We start from the raw sequence: 15,192 nt of genomic DNA, 5'->3' as shown, positions 1-15,192 counted from the left end.
AAAAAGCAAGACCATATGAAATTGTTGCTTTCAAATTATAATGAGCATATAGAATGAAACACTGCTTTAAACTTGTCATTGACGGTGTTCTGTAACTCCCATTTTGTGTAACATTTAGTCTACAATGCAATTTTCTAAATAATTTTTGTCTAAAAAGGTATTAAAGGGCAAAAAAAAAAGCAAAAGTTAGTAGCATGAGGGTAGGAGCTCTGCCTATTCCATCCATCTAATCGTCGTGATGTAGCCATTTTCCACTTCATCTGGTGTGTATGTTTTCTGTGGGAGTGACTCTTTTTTCTCTGATTCACGAAGAAGTAAACTAATCTGTCTTTTAATAGAGTTCTTGGACCCCATTTTTTAATTGAGTCATTTGTTGTTTTGGAGGTTATCTCCTTGAGTTCTCTATATATTTTGGGTATTGGATGTAAGTTAGTGAAGATTTCTTCCCTATCTATAGGTTGCTGATTTCTCCTACTGACACTGTCCTTTGCCTTACAGAAGCTTTTCAGTTTCCTGAGGTCCCATCTGTCAACTGTTGATCTTAGAGCCTGAACCATTGGTGTTCCGTTCAAGAAATTTCCCCTGTACCAATGAGTTCTAGGCTCTTTCCTACTTTCTCTTCTATGAGATTCAGTATATCTGGTTTTATGTTGAGGTCCTTGATCCACTTGGACTTGAACTTTGTACAAGGTGATGAATAGGGATCTATTTTCATTCTTCTACATGCAGACAGCCAGTTAGCCCATCACCATTTATTGAAGAAGCTTTCATTTATTGTATGGTTTTGGCTTCTTTGTCAAAAATCAAGTCTCTATATGTGTGTAGGTTTATTTTGATTTTTCGCTTCTATAGTACTCATCGACTTGGCTGTCTTTGTACTGTATATTCTTTAATCACAATTCCTCTGTAGTACAGCTTGAGATCAGGGATGGTGATTTCTTCTGAAATTATTTTATTGGTCAGAATTGTTTTGGCTATTCTTGCTTTTTGTTTTTCCATATGGAATTGAAAATTGCTCTTTCAAGGTATATAAATAATTGGAATTTTGATGGATATTGCTTTGAATCTGTAAATTGCTTTTGGTAAGATGGCCATTTTCACCTTGTTAATCCTTGTTATCCATGAGCATGGAAGATCTTTACATCTTCTGATATGATTCCTTGTATTGTTCTCTTTGTTCTGATTGACTGATTTAGGCCTTGAGTTTACCTCTTTCCTGCCATCAACTCCTCTTGGGTGTGTTTGCTTCTTTTTGTTCTAGATTTTTCAGGTGTGCTGTTATGTTGCTAATATCTTCCCAATTTCTTTATGAAGGGACTTAGTGCTATGAATTCTGCTAAATATTTTTCATATTAATACTGCTTTTCCAAATTAACACTGTGTCCCATGAGAATAGGTATACTGTGTCTTCATTTTCATTGAATTCTACAAAGTCTTCAAATTTTTAGTGTATTTCTTCTCTGACTAAGTTATCATTGAGTAAAGAGTTGGTCAGTTTCCTTGAGTATGTGTCATTTCTGTTGTTTCTGTTGTTGTTGAAGTCCAACCTTGTTCTGTGGTAGTTTGATAGAATGCATGGTTTGTTTCAATATTCTTGTATCTGTTGCAGCTTGTTCTGTGTCCAGATATATGGTCAGTTTTGGAGAAGGTTCTATGAGGTGCTGAGAGGAAGGTATATTTTGTTTTGGGGTGAAATGTTCTGTAGTTATCTGATAAATACATTTGGTTCCTAACTTTTGTTAGTTTAATTGTATCTATGTTTAGTTTCTGTTTTGATGAACTGTCTATTGATGTGAGGTGAAGTGTTGAAGTCTCCCATGATTATTGTGTGGGACTCAGTGTTTGTTTTGAGCTTTAGTAAGGTTTTATGAATGTGGTACCCTTGCATTTGTGGCATCAATGTTCAGAATTGAAACTTCCTTTTGGTAGATTTTTCTTTTGATGAGTATGAAGTGTCCTTCCCCATCTCTTTTGATTCCTTTTGTTTGAAAGTCGATTTTATTGCCACTCTAGCTTGGTTCAGGGACTGTTTGCTAGGAAAACTTTTCCCCAGCCCTATACTTTGAGGTAGTGTCTATCCTTGTTGCTAAAGTGTGTTTCTTATAGGCAGGAGAGGGATGGATCCTGTTTACATATCCTTCTGTTAGCCTATTTCATTTTATTGAGAAATTGAATTTTTTGGTGTTAAGAGATATTATTGACCAATGGTTTTTAGTTCTTGGAAGTGGTTCTGTGTGTGTGTGTGTGTGTGTGTGTGTGTGTGTGTGTATGTGTGTGTGTGTGTGTGTGTGTGTGCTTCTTTTTTTTGAGTTTGTTCTGAGATTGTGTGTCTTCTTGTGTGTAGCTGCCCTTCTGATGTTGGAGTTTTCCTTATATTATCCGCTATAAAAATGGAATAGTAGAAAGATATAATTAAGTTTTGTTTTTTCATGAGTATCTTGGTTTCTCCATCTGTGGGGATTGAAAATTTACTGGGTATATTTGTCTGGTCTGGCTTTTGTGGTCTTTTTGGACCTGTAAGACATCTGTCCCAGATCTTCTGGATTTTAGAGTATCTGTTGAAAAGTCATGTGTCATTCTGATAGGTCTGATAATTTACCCTAGTCCCTTAAAAATTTTAATATGCTTTGTTTGTTTTGTACATTTGATGTTTTTGATTTTTGTGTGGGGAGAAGATTTTATTTTCTGGTCCAATCTATTTGGTGTTCTGTAGGCTTCCTTTATGTTTATGATCATCTCTTTCTTTAGATTAGGAACGTTTTCTTCTATAATTTTATTGAAGATATTTTCTGGCTCTTTGAACTGGGAATGTTCTTCCTCTTCTATTTCTATTATTATTAGGTTTGTTTTTTTCATTGTGCCCTAAATTTTCTGGATGTTTTGAGTTAGGAACTTTTTCCATTTGTCAGTTTCTTTGACTGGTGTATCAATATCTCCTATGGTATCGTCTACACTGGAGATTCGTTCTTCCATCTCTTGGAATTTGCTGGTGGTGCTTGTGTCTGTAGTTCCTGTTGTCTTTCTTAGGTTTTCCATCTCCAGGGTTGCCTCCATGTGTGATTTTTTTTCACTTTTTAAAAAAGATTTCTTTATTTTATGTATATGAGTACACTGTACATGTACAGATGGTTGTGAGCCATCATGTGGTTGCTGGGAATTGGACTTAGGACCTCTGCTCACTCTGGCCCTACTTGCTCCAATCTGGCTTGCTCTGGCCCCACCCCCTTTTTCTCTCGATTTAACTTTTCTATTTCCATTTTTATGTCTTGGACTGTTTTGTTCATTTCCTTCACCTATTTGATTGTATTTTCCTGTATTTCTTTAAGATATATATTTCTTTCCTCTTTAAGGACTTCTACCTGTTTGACTGTATTTTCCTTTCTTTCCTTTTTCTTTTTTTTTTATGCAGGGGGTGCAGTGAACTTTATTGATAGTATTCAAGATGGTAGGGCTCCCTAAGCCTTTCCTGTTATTATGGGGGTCTGGGATGGAAACAGGGATGGAGATGCTCAGTGTTGGAGACCATGTAGGACAGGGACTCCTAGCAACTGAGAGCCTCTCTCTTGCTTTCAGTGTCCTTGCTTGGGTGAATAGTTTCTTACTATTTCTTATTCCTAGGAGGCCATGTAGCCCTTGAGGTCCTCTACCCTGTTGCTGTAGCCATATTCATTGTCATTCTAGGAACCGAGTTTTACAAATTTGTCATTGAGAGCAATGGCAGCTCCAGAATCAAAGTTGGAGGAGTGGGAGTTACTGTTGAAGTCACAGGAGACAAGTTGGTCCTTAGTGTAGCCCAGGATGCCCTTCAGTGGGCCATCAAATGCCTGCGTCACCACCTTCTATATGTCATCATACATGGCAGGTTTCTCCAGGTGGCATGTCAGATCCACACTGGATATGTTAGGAATAGTAACACAAATGGCCATACCAGCTCTGGGATGACCTTGCCCACAGCCTTGTCAGCACCAGTGTATGCAGGGATGAAGTTCTGGGCAGCCCCATAGCCATCACACCACCGCTTTCCAGACGGGCCATCCATAGTCTTCTGAATAGCAGTGATGGCATAGACCATGGTCATGAGCCCTTCCACTATGCCAAAGTTGTCATGGATGATCTGTCCAGGGGGTCTAAGTAGTTGGTAGTACAGGATGGGTTGCTGACAATCTTGAGGGAGTTGTCATATTTCTTGTAGTTCATAGCCATCACAAACAGGGGGCATCAGCAGAACGGGTGAAGATGATGACCCTTTTGATCCCACCCTTAAAGTGAGCTCTGGCCTTCTCGATGGTGTTGAAGACACCCGTAGACTCCACAACATAGTCAGCACCAGCACCACCCATTTGCTATTAGTGGGATCTCACTCCTGGAAGATGATGTTGGCCTTCCCATTGATGACAAGCTTGCCATTCTCAGCCTTGACTGTGTCATTGAACTTGCCATGGGTCATACTGTAATATGTAGACAATTTAGTTGAGGTCAATGAAGGTGTCACTGATGGCAACAGTCTCCACTTTGTAGCTGCAGAACAGAAGGCAGCCCTGGTAACCAGGTGCCCCATATGGCCAAATCCATTAACACAGAATGTCATCATCACGTCTACAGAATCAAGCTGGCCCTTCATGGGAAGATGCAGCTGTCTCTGGAACAGGGAGGAGCAGAGAACCTTCTTTTATTTTTTTTAAGGGAATTACTTATATCCTCTTTAAGGGCCTCCCTCTATCATCTTCATGAGATGGAATTTAAGGTCTGAACCTTGCACTTCAGGTGTGTTAGGGTATCCAGGGATTGCTGTAATAGGAGAGCTGAGTCCTGATGGTGCCAAATTGCAATGCCTCCTGTGAGTTATGTTATTCTGCTTTTCATTTGCCATCTGGTTGTTTTGTGTTAACTGGCCTGGGTGTCCAGGATTGGAGCAGGCCTCACTGGAACCAGGGTGAACTGTGTGTCCCAGGTTAGAGCAGGCCTCCTGTGAGGCAGGCAGCTCTGTCTCTGGTTACACCAGGCCTACTGTCCTACCTCTGGGACCAAAACTTCTAGGCCAGCAGAACTTTGGGGTGTGGGAACAGGAAGTAAAAACGTTGCTAGTGGGTCACTAGGCATGATAGTAAGTGGACCTGTTCCCTTTCTACCCCTTGATTCCTGGACCCATGATTCCCAGCTATTGGAGATACTGTACCATCTATGGGATACTGATTCAAAGCATATACTGCTTTCTGAAGAACCCTGTTCTAGCCATCCATGCTCCTGCCACCTATTTGGTGCTATTACTGTGTCTTCAAAAGGACATTCCATCTCTCTGTCAGGTCATCTTACTTCAGGATGGTGGTGTGCAAGGTAAGACCAGAGGATTCTATGATCATGGGGACCTGCTGTGGCACTTTTTTGGCTGTGAAATGAGTTTCTTGGTCAGAAGACATACTGTGTAGAATACCATGACAATGGATAAGTCACTTTATAAGGTCAAAAATTGTAGTTTGGCCAGAAGGATCATGTATAGGAAAGGCAAATGCATAACCAGAATAAGTATCTACTCCAATAAGAACAAAATGTCTTTTTTTCCCATGGAAGAAGCTCTCCAATGTATTGCTGGCTGGTCACCTCAGTGAATGGTGCTACATCTGGGGCTCAGTTTTGGTCTCTGGTGATGGCAAATGTGGCATCTTGCAGCAGCTGTAGCCAGGTTAGCCTTGGTGAGTGAATTACCATGTTTTTGAACCCAAGCATAAACACATCTTGCCAAGATGGCCAGTTTGTTCATGTGCACATCAAGCAATGGCAGGGATGGCTGGGAATTGATTTACTAAACAATATTGCCTGCTAAAGTTGGTTTCTAACAACTTTGGGCTACCCCTTTTCAGTTTCATTACGTGGTGGCATGGTAGGCTCTTATCTAAATTCTTCTGTCCCTGACTGAATATTTTTTTATTCTTATTTCTATGTCTTTCTAAGTTTCGTGTAAATTCTAGTCTGTGTCTGAGTATTTTGTAAGTCTTTTTAACGCTTGCTTAAATTCCTTTGTCTGAGTCTGAGTATTTTCATCATTTTCATTTATAAGACTCTCCATTTTCGGCTAGAGAAAGCACCCAAAGAGCTGAAGGGGTCTGCAACCCTAGGTGGAACAAAAATATGAACTAACCTATATCCCCAGAGCTCGTGTCTCTATCTGCATACGTAGCAGAAGATGGCCTAGTCGGCCATCACTGGGAAGAGAGGCCCCTTTATATGCCCCAGGACAGGGGAATGCCAGGGCCAAGAAGTGGGAATGGGAGGGTAGGGGAATAGGGCAGGGGGGAGGGTATAGGGAACTTTCAGGATATCATTTGAAATGTATATAAAGAAAATATTCAATAATAAAAAATTAAAAAATAAAAGACTCTCCATTTTCCTCCTAAGGCTTTTATCCTATCAATACATAGTTCGTATCCTTTTTCTACATCTCTATAGGATTATTTCTGAACAGGTATAGTGCAACAGAGTGGGCCTAGTCCCCCCGCCCCCCAATCCGTGGGAATCCGGGGTTCTGGCAGATGGGCATAGAGTTGGTGGGAATGGGATGACAGACACAAGGGAGTGTGGATCTGAATGTAATTTGTCTCAAAGCAAGCATCAGTTTTATTATACAGAAAGCAAAGGAGCCTGTGGTTTCAGTTTTGTTTGGGCTAGGGGCTGAGCACTCTTCCTTGGAGCCAGAGCAGCAGGAGGAGGAGTTAAGTGGCTTGGAAGGGCAAGCCCTTAGTGCCCTCTCACAGCCAGGCCAGAAAGGTCAGTAGTCTAGTCAGGGTCCTCACTGCTGCCTCCACTGTTGTCAGCAATGCTGTGGCGCCACACCCGTGCATATGGGAGTAGCGGGGGTGGGGTGGGGGGTGGCTCTGAGACACACGGGGAATCTATAGTTTGATTTTTGGCGGTGAATTCTAGACAAGGTAAGGCTGTTGATCCAAATGGGACCCAGGTCCGCTCTGAAAAACAATGGCTTTAACTTGAAAGATATGAGTCAAATCAAAAGTCTCCTCTAGTGGCCATTTTACATTAAAAGCCACTTGGAAGCGCAAAAAGTCTGCCAAGGTCCCTTCTTAATTTCTACTGAAAGATTATGGGCCCTTGATCTAACTTCAGTCCAGTGGTCTAAGGTCAAACTTAGGGGGGATCATTACAGTCTGTCCTATCGTCCAATATCATGGAAAACAGGAGACAGACACATACACACACCCACACACTGACAAATGCCCGAAAACAGACAAAAACAACAACAACCAAAAAAACCCAAACACACACTGACAAATGCCCATATTCTAAAGGACAAAGAAAACCAACTCAGAAATGCAAAAAAGTCGGGGAAGTGCATAACCTAGAAAGACTCCCAACTCTTCACTTCCCTTCCCAGAAGGACTCCTGCAGTCCTTCCCCTCGCTCAGGGCGTCCCCTAGAGTGAGCAATTCAGTTATACTACATATTTAGATGGTCTTCAAAAGCATCAGAGATCCATAGAATATGTCATTTAATATTATTTCATTTGACTATGAAACAGGTGTGCTCCTGACAGTGTTCCCATTCCACTTCCAGGAAGATATTGAGCAGCATTACCTCCGGGCTGAGCTGCTTCACTCATGACAAAGTAGCCACTTTACAAAAATTGCTCTAATCCATATGCAGACAAAAATACTGTCCAAAAAGGACAAACAGATGTGGGATGGTTGACTAATGAGCTTTGCCAATACACTGTAAGCTAGTCCTTCATAATTCCTGCTTCACTTAAGGGCTGTTAGATGGTTCTGGGCCAGAAGTCTGAAGACAGATGCTCCAATGTTATAAGAAATTAAGGGACTGTCCAGGCAGTCAGCTGACTCCACAAAGTATAGCTTTATAAGCTATGTCTTTGTGCTTCCTACAGATTCAGGTAGTATATAATTTATTCTCAGATCTCTGATGGAATTGAAGACTAGTCATAATCTCATAATCAAACTTAAGTTGTTTAGCATTAAGGAAGATGATCTAGATTTATAAGGATGGATGTCAGATGGGAATACAAGTTAAATAAAACATAATTCAGGCACAGAATTGTAAACTTTTTAAGGGAGGATAGATGGTAGATTACTTTATCTACATTGACAAATATCATGGAATGGACGGTAAGTGTGTATCATAGTTTATAATTTGCATAATTGTTATGGTAGTGTTCAATGTATATCTGAGGGAGAGCCTTTCTTATTGGACAAAAAGGGGGAAGTGTTGTGGGTTGCCTGGATTCTGTTTGTATTCTGGTGCTAATTCTGCTTCCTCAAGAGATACTACCCTTTGACAAGCAGTTGATCACATACTCAGGTGATATCATGTGAATCATTTGCCCATTCTTAACTGGTCAAATAAAGGCTAGAGCCTATGACTGGGCAGTGGAAGGAAAAGGAGGGACAAGAGGACTTGAAGATCTGGGGAAGGAAGGAGGAGAAAAGAAGAAGAGAGGACAGAGGAGTAAGAAGAGTAGGAGGGGGAGGAAAAGGAGGAAGAGAAATGGAGCAGAACCATGTATAACAAGGAGAAACTGCAAGTAGCAAGGGTCTTATAGCTGGGGAAAAAGTTAGCATAGTGATAGAGCTGTTCAATCTAGACTTACAGTTTATGAATATAATAGCTGGATTTTGTGCTTTTACACCCGTTTATGGGGTTAATAATTCTTGTAACATAGAGTACTAGCAAATTCTAGTCATAAGCTTCACCTAGATTCATGTATGTGTTTTCATGTTTGAGTCTGAAGCAGGCAACTAGGAACAAAATTTATGTACCTCAGATGTACTTATCATATTGTGGTCTTCAAATGATTCAGGGAATTGCTGAATATGACATTTACATGTTTAAGTTTTCTACAGTAAACTTTGACGATTCCTAACACTAACCTGTTAGGTCTCCAAGAAGATAATCGGGCCCTGCAAGGCAGAATCCAGCTGGACTGTGGTAACACTAACCATTGAGAAACTACTTTTGAAGATTCTGATTCCAAGTTCTGCACAAACTATGGACATCTTTGGGTTGAATACTGTGTTCTACCTAGGCATGATTGCTACAAAGCTGACAAACACCTCCCAAAAATCAGCTTTGGACTATGAACTGCTCAGGACAATCAAATTGCTGGTTCCATATGAGACTTAAATACACATTTTTCAGAATTTTGAATTCAAAAATACTTAATCTTAAGGTGTCCAAATACAACCAAACTCAGCATGTTGGAAAACTTAGCAGAAATAGCTTTATTATGTATTGTTTTACTGTGTTTGCATTAAAACCATGCCCTTTTTATTTAGACAAAAAAATGGAGAAATGTTGCAAGGAATCTGATCACACTGTTAAGCTCCAATTTTGTTATTTACAAGAAAATCCCATTTCTAGATGTGCTGTGGCTCAGTCCTAGCACATGCCTTTAATCCAAGAGCTATCTCTTTGAATAATGTAAGCACAGTGAAATAAAGTCAACCATAGGCCAAGAGGCAGAGGATGCAACAAATTGACAGGAACCAAACATAAGATTACTAAGGAAAGAGCAGAGAGAGTAAGAGAGACAGGAGGACAGACTGATTGATAAACACATAGGAAATAGGAGGAGGGACATTCATTTTGGAGGAGGTTGTTTAAAAAGGCATGGGAGAAAGAGGATTCCTTCTGAGATAAATCAGCTGAGAAAGAATGTCAGCAAGGTGCTTTCTCTGCCTCGCTGAGATATCAGGCTTTCGCCCTGGCATCTGACTCCCAAGTGTTCATTGGTAAAATCAAACAATTGAGATTTTGTTAAAACAACAATTAGCTAAGGCCCACAATTGGATTGGATGTAAGAGTTGGGGATTTATGTCAAATTTTACAAGGTGATGCAAACTTAAATACTCCAAGAAATTATCTGCTGAATCTAAAAAATAATTGACTCTGGTAGAAAAGAGATATAGGATGACTGCTTGGATCCTAAACTAAATTGTGTTATTTTTGGCTTCTTTCATTCTCCCTCAGGAATTCTTATGTACAGAAAAGATAATATCTTACAATAGATATTTCAAACACATAAACAGAGCAAAAAAGTACACAAACATATACAGAAAAATTTTTAATTTGATTATGAGAGGGAGAATAACACTTCATCAATCACCAAGAATAACCCCATCAGAGTTTGCAGTGCCTAACACTATTGCTGAAATTATCACATTATAGGTAATCAATAAGGATTGGCAAGGAGCTTGCAATAATTTTGGGGGGGAAGAAATTAACAAAAAATACCAAAAAAGCAAAAACAACAACAAACCACACAACAACAACAACAAAAAACTAATTGGATTCTTCTTCAGTTATTGAGATGAACACTAATTTCGAAAGCTCCTACCTTTTACACAGATGGCAATAAATCAGGAGAAGCAGGTTATAAATCAGAAAACATAAGTAACATATTCAGAGTCAGTAATCAAGTCAGAATTCTCATGTTTATATCAGATTTTCCTAAACCTCTTAATATAGTTGCTCTCAATATGCAGAGAAATTTCTTTTGCATATAAAAACTTATTTCAGATGATTCAGAATAAAGACTGTTATTTATACAACAGTAACTAATTGTCTTAGTCAGGGTTTCTATTCCTGCACAAACATCTTGACCAAGAAACAAGTTGGGGAGGAAAGGATTTATTCAGTTAACACTTCCACACTGCTGTTCATCACCAAAGGAATTCAGGACTGGAACTCAAGCAAGTCAGGAAGCAGGAGCAGATGCAGAGGCCATGGAGAGATGTTTTTCTTATTGGCTTGCCTCCACTGGCTTGCTCAGCTTTCTTTCTTATAGAACCCAAGACTACCAGCCCAGGGTAGTCTTGGGCCTTCCCCTGTTGGTCACTAATTGAGAAAATGCCCCACATCTGGATCTCATGGAGGCATTTCCTCAACTAAAGCTCCTTTCTTTGTGATAACTCCAGCTTGTGTCAAGTTGACACAAAACAAGGCAGTACACTAATCACCTGAAACAGAGGTCTTCCAATATAGGTAAATCATATTTAATCTCATGCAGGTTTGCCAGGACTATTGACATTAAGAAATGAGAAGATAGACCAATGATTAATGGCAAATGTATTAGAAACTTCAAATTTTTATAAAAGTTAACCTGAAAAATGTAAAAAAAAATTAATATGTGTTTTAGTTTGTTTGTTTGTGTGTTTGTTTTGTAATCAAGCTCTATTTCCAGCCACAGAAAACCCCTAGAGGTAACCAAAGAAATGAAATTAGGCAGATGGATGTGTTTGGAAAAATTAAAATATGTACATCAATTTCAAGAGAAAACAGCCTCATTTCCAAGAGTCTGGGTGGGTGATTTTTGGTTGTTCCATGGGTAATGGAAGTTTATCATCCTTTAAGGGGGATTGGTCAATAGATGTTAATGGTTTTAGTCAGAGAGGAAGCAAAGAAAAAGCGATTAGATTCAGGGATCTCTTTCTTTTTCTTTCTTCTGTTCTTCTTTCTCTTCTATCTTGTGCTAGGGCCAAAATGGTGGAGGGGGAATGAAAATGAAAAGGGGATACATAAATAATAGGATGAAAGGGTAGATAGTTTAATTTGTTTACACTAAAGAGCATCAACAGGCCAAATAAATTACATTGGTATAGATTAATATATTCAAACAAATTTAAAGTTATTTATATTACAATACATTATTTTATATTTCAACCATGTTTTATGTATCAGACATAAGCTGTTCACTTAAAAATGTAATCTAAAGTTCCAGGCCTTGAAAGTTACTCTTTCAAACTGTTTAGGATAATTATGAAATGCAAGTTAGTAGTCATTCAATCAAACCTGTAATTGTGTTAGGTACTTGTTTAGTTAATTACAAAAATAAGCTTTGTTTACCCACCTGTAGCCATTTTCAAATGTAAACAAATAAATAGCAGCAAACAAGCAATGTCTGCCTACTCAGAACCTCCATCTACAGTCTTCTTTAAATATGGCAAAGCTAAATCACTGGTCAAAAAACTCTGATTGCATAGATGACTCACAGCATGTCGTCCAATGTTTGGCCAAATAGAACATTGGAAAGTTGATTTTGCAGTAACAAAGTATGAATATTCTTCTATATCCCTGCTTTTCAAGAATCCTGTTAGGTACTCCAGGCTTCTGGGATGAAGATGGATGCCCTAATGTTGCAGACAAATGTTAGGTGACTGTCCAGGCAGCTAGCAGCCTCTGCCTTTTTGTTTGTTTGATTGTTTGTTTGTTTGTCTTTTTCGAGACAGGGTTTCTCTGTGTAGCCCTGGCTGTCCTGGAACTCACTTTGTAGACCAGGCTGACCTCGAACTCAGAAATCTGCCTGCCTCTGCCTCCTGAGTGCAGGGATTAAAGGTGTGCGCCACCACTGCCCGGCTAGTCTCTGCCATTTCTATATTATTGGATGTTCCTTGTTCTGTACTTCCTGTTTTCTCAGCTGCTATTTATCAGTGTCAGATCTCTGATTAGGATGAACTCTAGATAGTTATAATATCAACTATAACTAAATTATTTAGCATTGAAGAAAGTGCTTTAAGATTTAAAAGGATATATTTTAGGTTGGCAATTCGAGTTATGGTGGAAAGTAATTCAGGTATAGAACTTTGACTCGTCAAGTGGTGGAGTACTTTCTTCAAGGTTGCGAAACACAAATGGACTAGATATTGTGAATGTAATTCTTACCTAATTGTAGTCTCCCCTCCCCTAGCCTGAAACCTGCTTGCTCGGGGTGGAGCTTCCTGCTCATTCGTTCTGCCACGCCCACTGCTGGAACCTGCGGAGCCACACACGTGCACCTTTCTACTGGACCAGAGATTATTCGGCGGGAATCGGGTCCCCTCCCATTTCCTTCATAACTAGTGTTGCAACAATAAAATTTGAGCCTTGATCAGAGTAACTGTCTTGGCTACATTCTTTTCTCTCGCCACCTAGCCCCTCTTCTCTTCCAGGTTTCCAAAATGCCTTTCCAGGCTAGAACCCAGGTTGTAGTCTGCTGGCCAGACACAACACCTAATAGTATGTAAAATTTATCTTCTTATATATAATTTATTGATGTCAGAGAAAAAGCCATCCATTGGACTAAATGGGAGAGATATTGGGATAGAATTTTGTACACTATATAAAGGTTTTCTTTGTATTATTCATGAATTGATTTCTCTACCAGCATAGAACTGGGTGATGTATGGACTTTGGTGTTGTTATTTTAATGGCTCATTACCTGCATCAGTGTTTTGCAAACCTATCTCTCTTGCCTTGGGATTGTCTCAATAAAGAAATGGTGGCCAATAGCTGAGGCTGGAGAGGAATGATGTCACTTTGGGGGCAGAGAGAGGCTCTGTGAGAGGAATCAGTTTCCAGGTTGATTCTCCAGCACCATATTGAGGTGAAAGGAACAGGTGCCAGGACTGAGTGAAAAGTAAGAGGTCATGTGGCAGATGTGGCCTAGAATACTCAGGTTAATTTTGATGTGCTCACTGTGAGGTAGCCAGCTAAGGCCTAAGATAAAATAATATTAGCAAGTTTCTGTGTCATTATTCCAAAGTTTGAGGGACCTAGAGAGTATGACAATACCACTTTCTGGTATATTCTTCAACCTATTTTTTTCAAAGATATGGCATTTTTGTCAAACAAGTCTTAAATTTTCCTGGAAGAATTTACACATGATATTTTATATTATTTGTGGCTAGTGTAAAAGGTGTTGTTCCCCTGATTATGTTTTCTCAATCCATTTGTAGTTTATATCCCTCTGCAAATGATACTTTGACTTCTGCCTTTTTTTATCTGGATCCCCTTGTTCTGTTCAGTGTTATAATTACTCTAGCTACAACTTCAAATATGTATTGAATACATATGGAGGGAGTGAAGAACCTTGCCTTATTCCTGACTTTACGGAAATTGCTTTGAGATTGTCTACATTCAGTTTGATGTTGACTGTACTGGCTGGTTTTGTGTGTCAACATGACATAAGCTGGAGTTATTACAGAAAAAGGAGGCTCCCTTGAGGAAAGGCTCTATGAGATCTATCTGTAAGGCATTTTCTGAATTAGTGATCAAGGGTAGGAGGGCCCATTGTGGGTGGTGCCATCGCTGGGCTGGTATTTGTGGGTTCTATAAGAAAGCAAGCTGAGCAAGGCAAAGCAGCACCTTCCATCAAACTGAGCTCTGCATCAGCTCCTGCCTCCAGGTTTCTGCCCTGTGTGAGTTCCTGTCCTGACTTCCTTTGGTGATGAACAGCAATGTGGAAGTGTAAGCTGAATAATCCCTTTCCTCCCCAACTTGCTTCTTGGTCATGATATTTTGTGCAAGAATATAAACCCTGACTAAGACATTGACTAAAGGCTTGATGTAAATCACCTGTATTATATTTAGCTATGTCCATTGTATGTCTTCTCTTTCTAAGACTTTTATCCTTAAGTTGTGTTGAATCTTGTCAAAGGTTTTTTTTTTTTTGGTGTGAAATGAGATGATTATGTGGTTTCAAGTTTGTTTATATGGTACATTACACTAACTGATTTTTTTTTTTTAAATATGGAACCTTCCCTTCATGTCTGGGAGGAATCCTACTTGGTCATCTTGTATAACATCTTTGATGTGTTCCTAGATTGGATTTGAAAGAACTATATTGAGCATTTTTTTAAATCTATGTTTATATTGGTAATTTGCAATTCCATTTCTTCATTGACTCTCTGTGTGGTTTGGGTATCAGGGCTGCTGTAGCTTCTTAAAATGAGTTTGGAAAAGTTATCTCTATTTCTATTGTTGTGGAATAATTAAGGATTATTGGCCTTAGCTGTTCTTTGATAGTCTATTTTCATTCAGGAGAGAGTTGTTTAGCTTCCCTTTATTCTTAAGAGTTTCTTTTGAGCCGGGCGTTGTGGCACACACCTTTGATCCCAGCACTGGGAGGCAGAGGTAGGTGAACCTCTTAGTTCGAGGTCAGCCTTGTCTACAGAATTCCAGGACAGCAAGGGCTACACAGAGAAACCCTGTCTCATAAAACAAACAAACAAACAAACAAAATAAGAAGGAGATGAAGAAAAGGGTTTCTTTTGTTCTTGAAATTCAGGTCTAATCCATGGTGATATGAACAGAATTAGTGGGTTATTTCAATTTCTTTGTGCCTGGAAAGAGTTGCTTTGTGACCAAGTATGTACTCAATTTGAGAGGAAGTTCCATGGGAGCTGAAAAGAAGGT

Source organism: Mus musculus, chromosome 13 (assembly GCF_000001635.26).
Source record: "Mus musculus strain C57BL/6J chromosome 13, GRCm38.p6 C57BL/6J".
In the NCBI taxonomy this organism is placed as follows: domain Eukaryota; kingdom Metazoa; phylum Chordata; class Mammalia; order Rodentia; family Muridae; genus Mus; species Mus musculus.
This window is presented reverse-complemented; position numbering follows the sequence as displayed.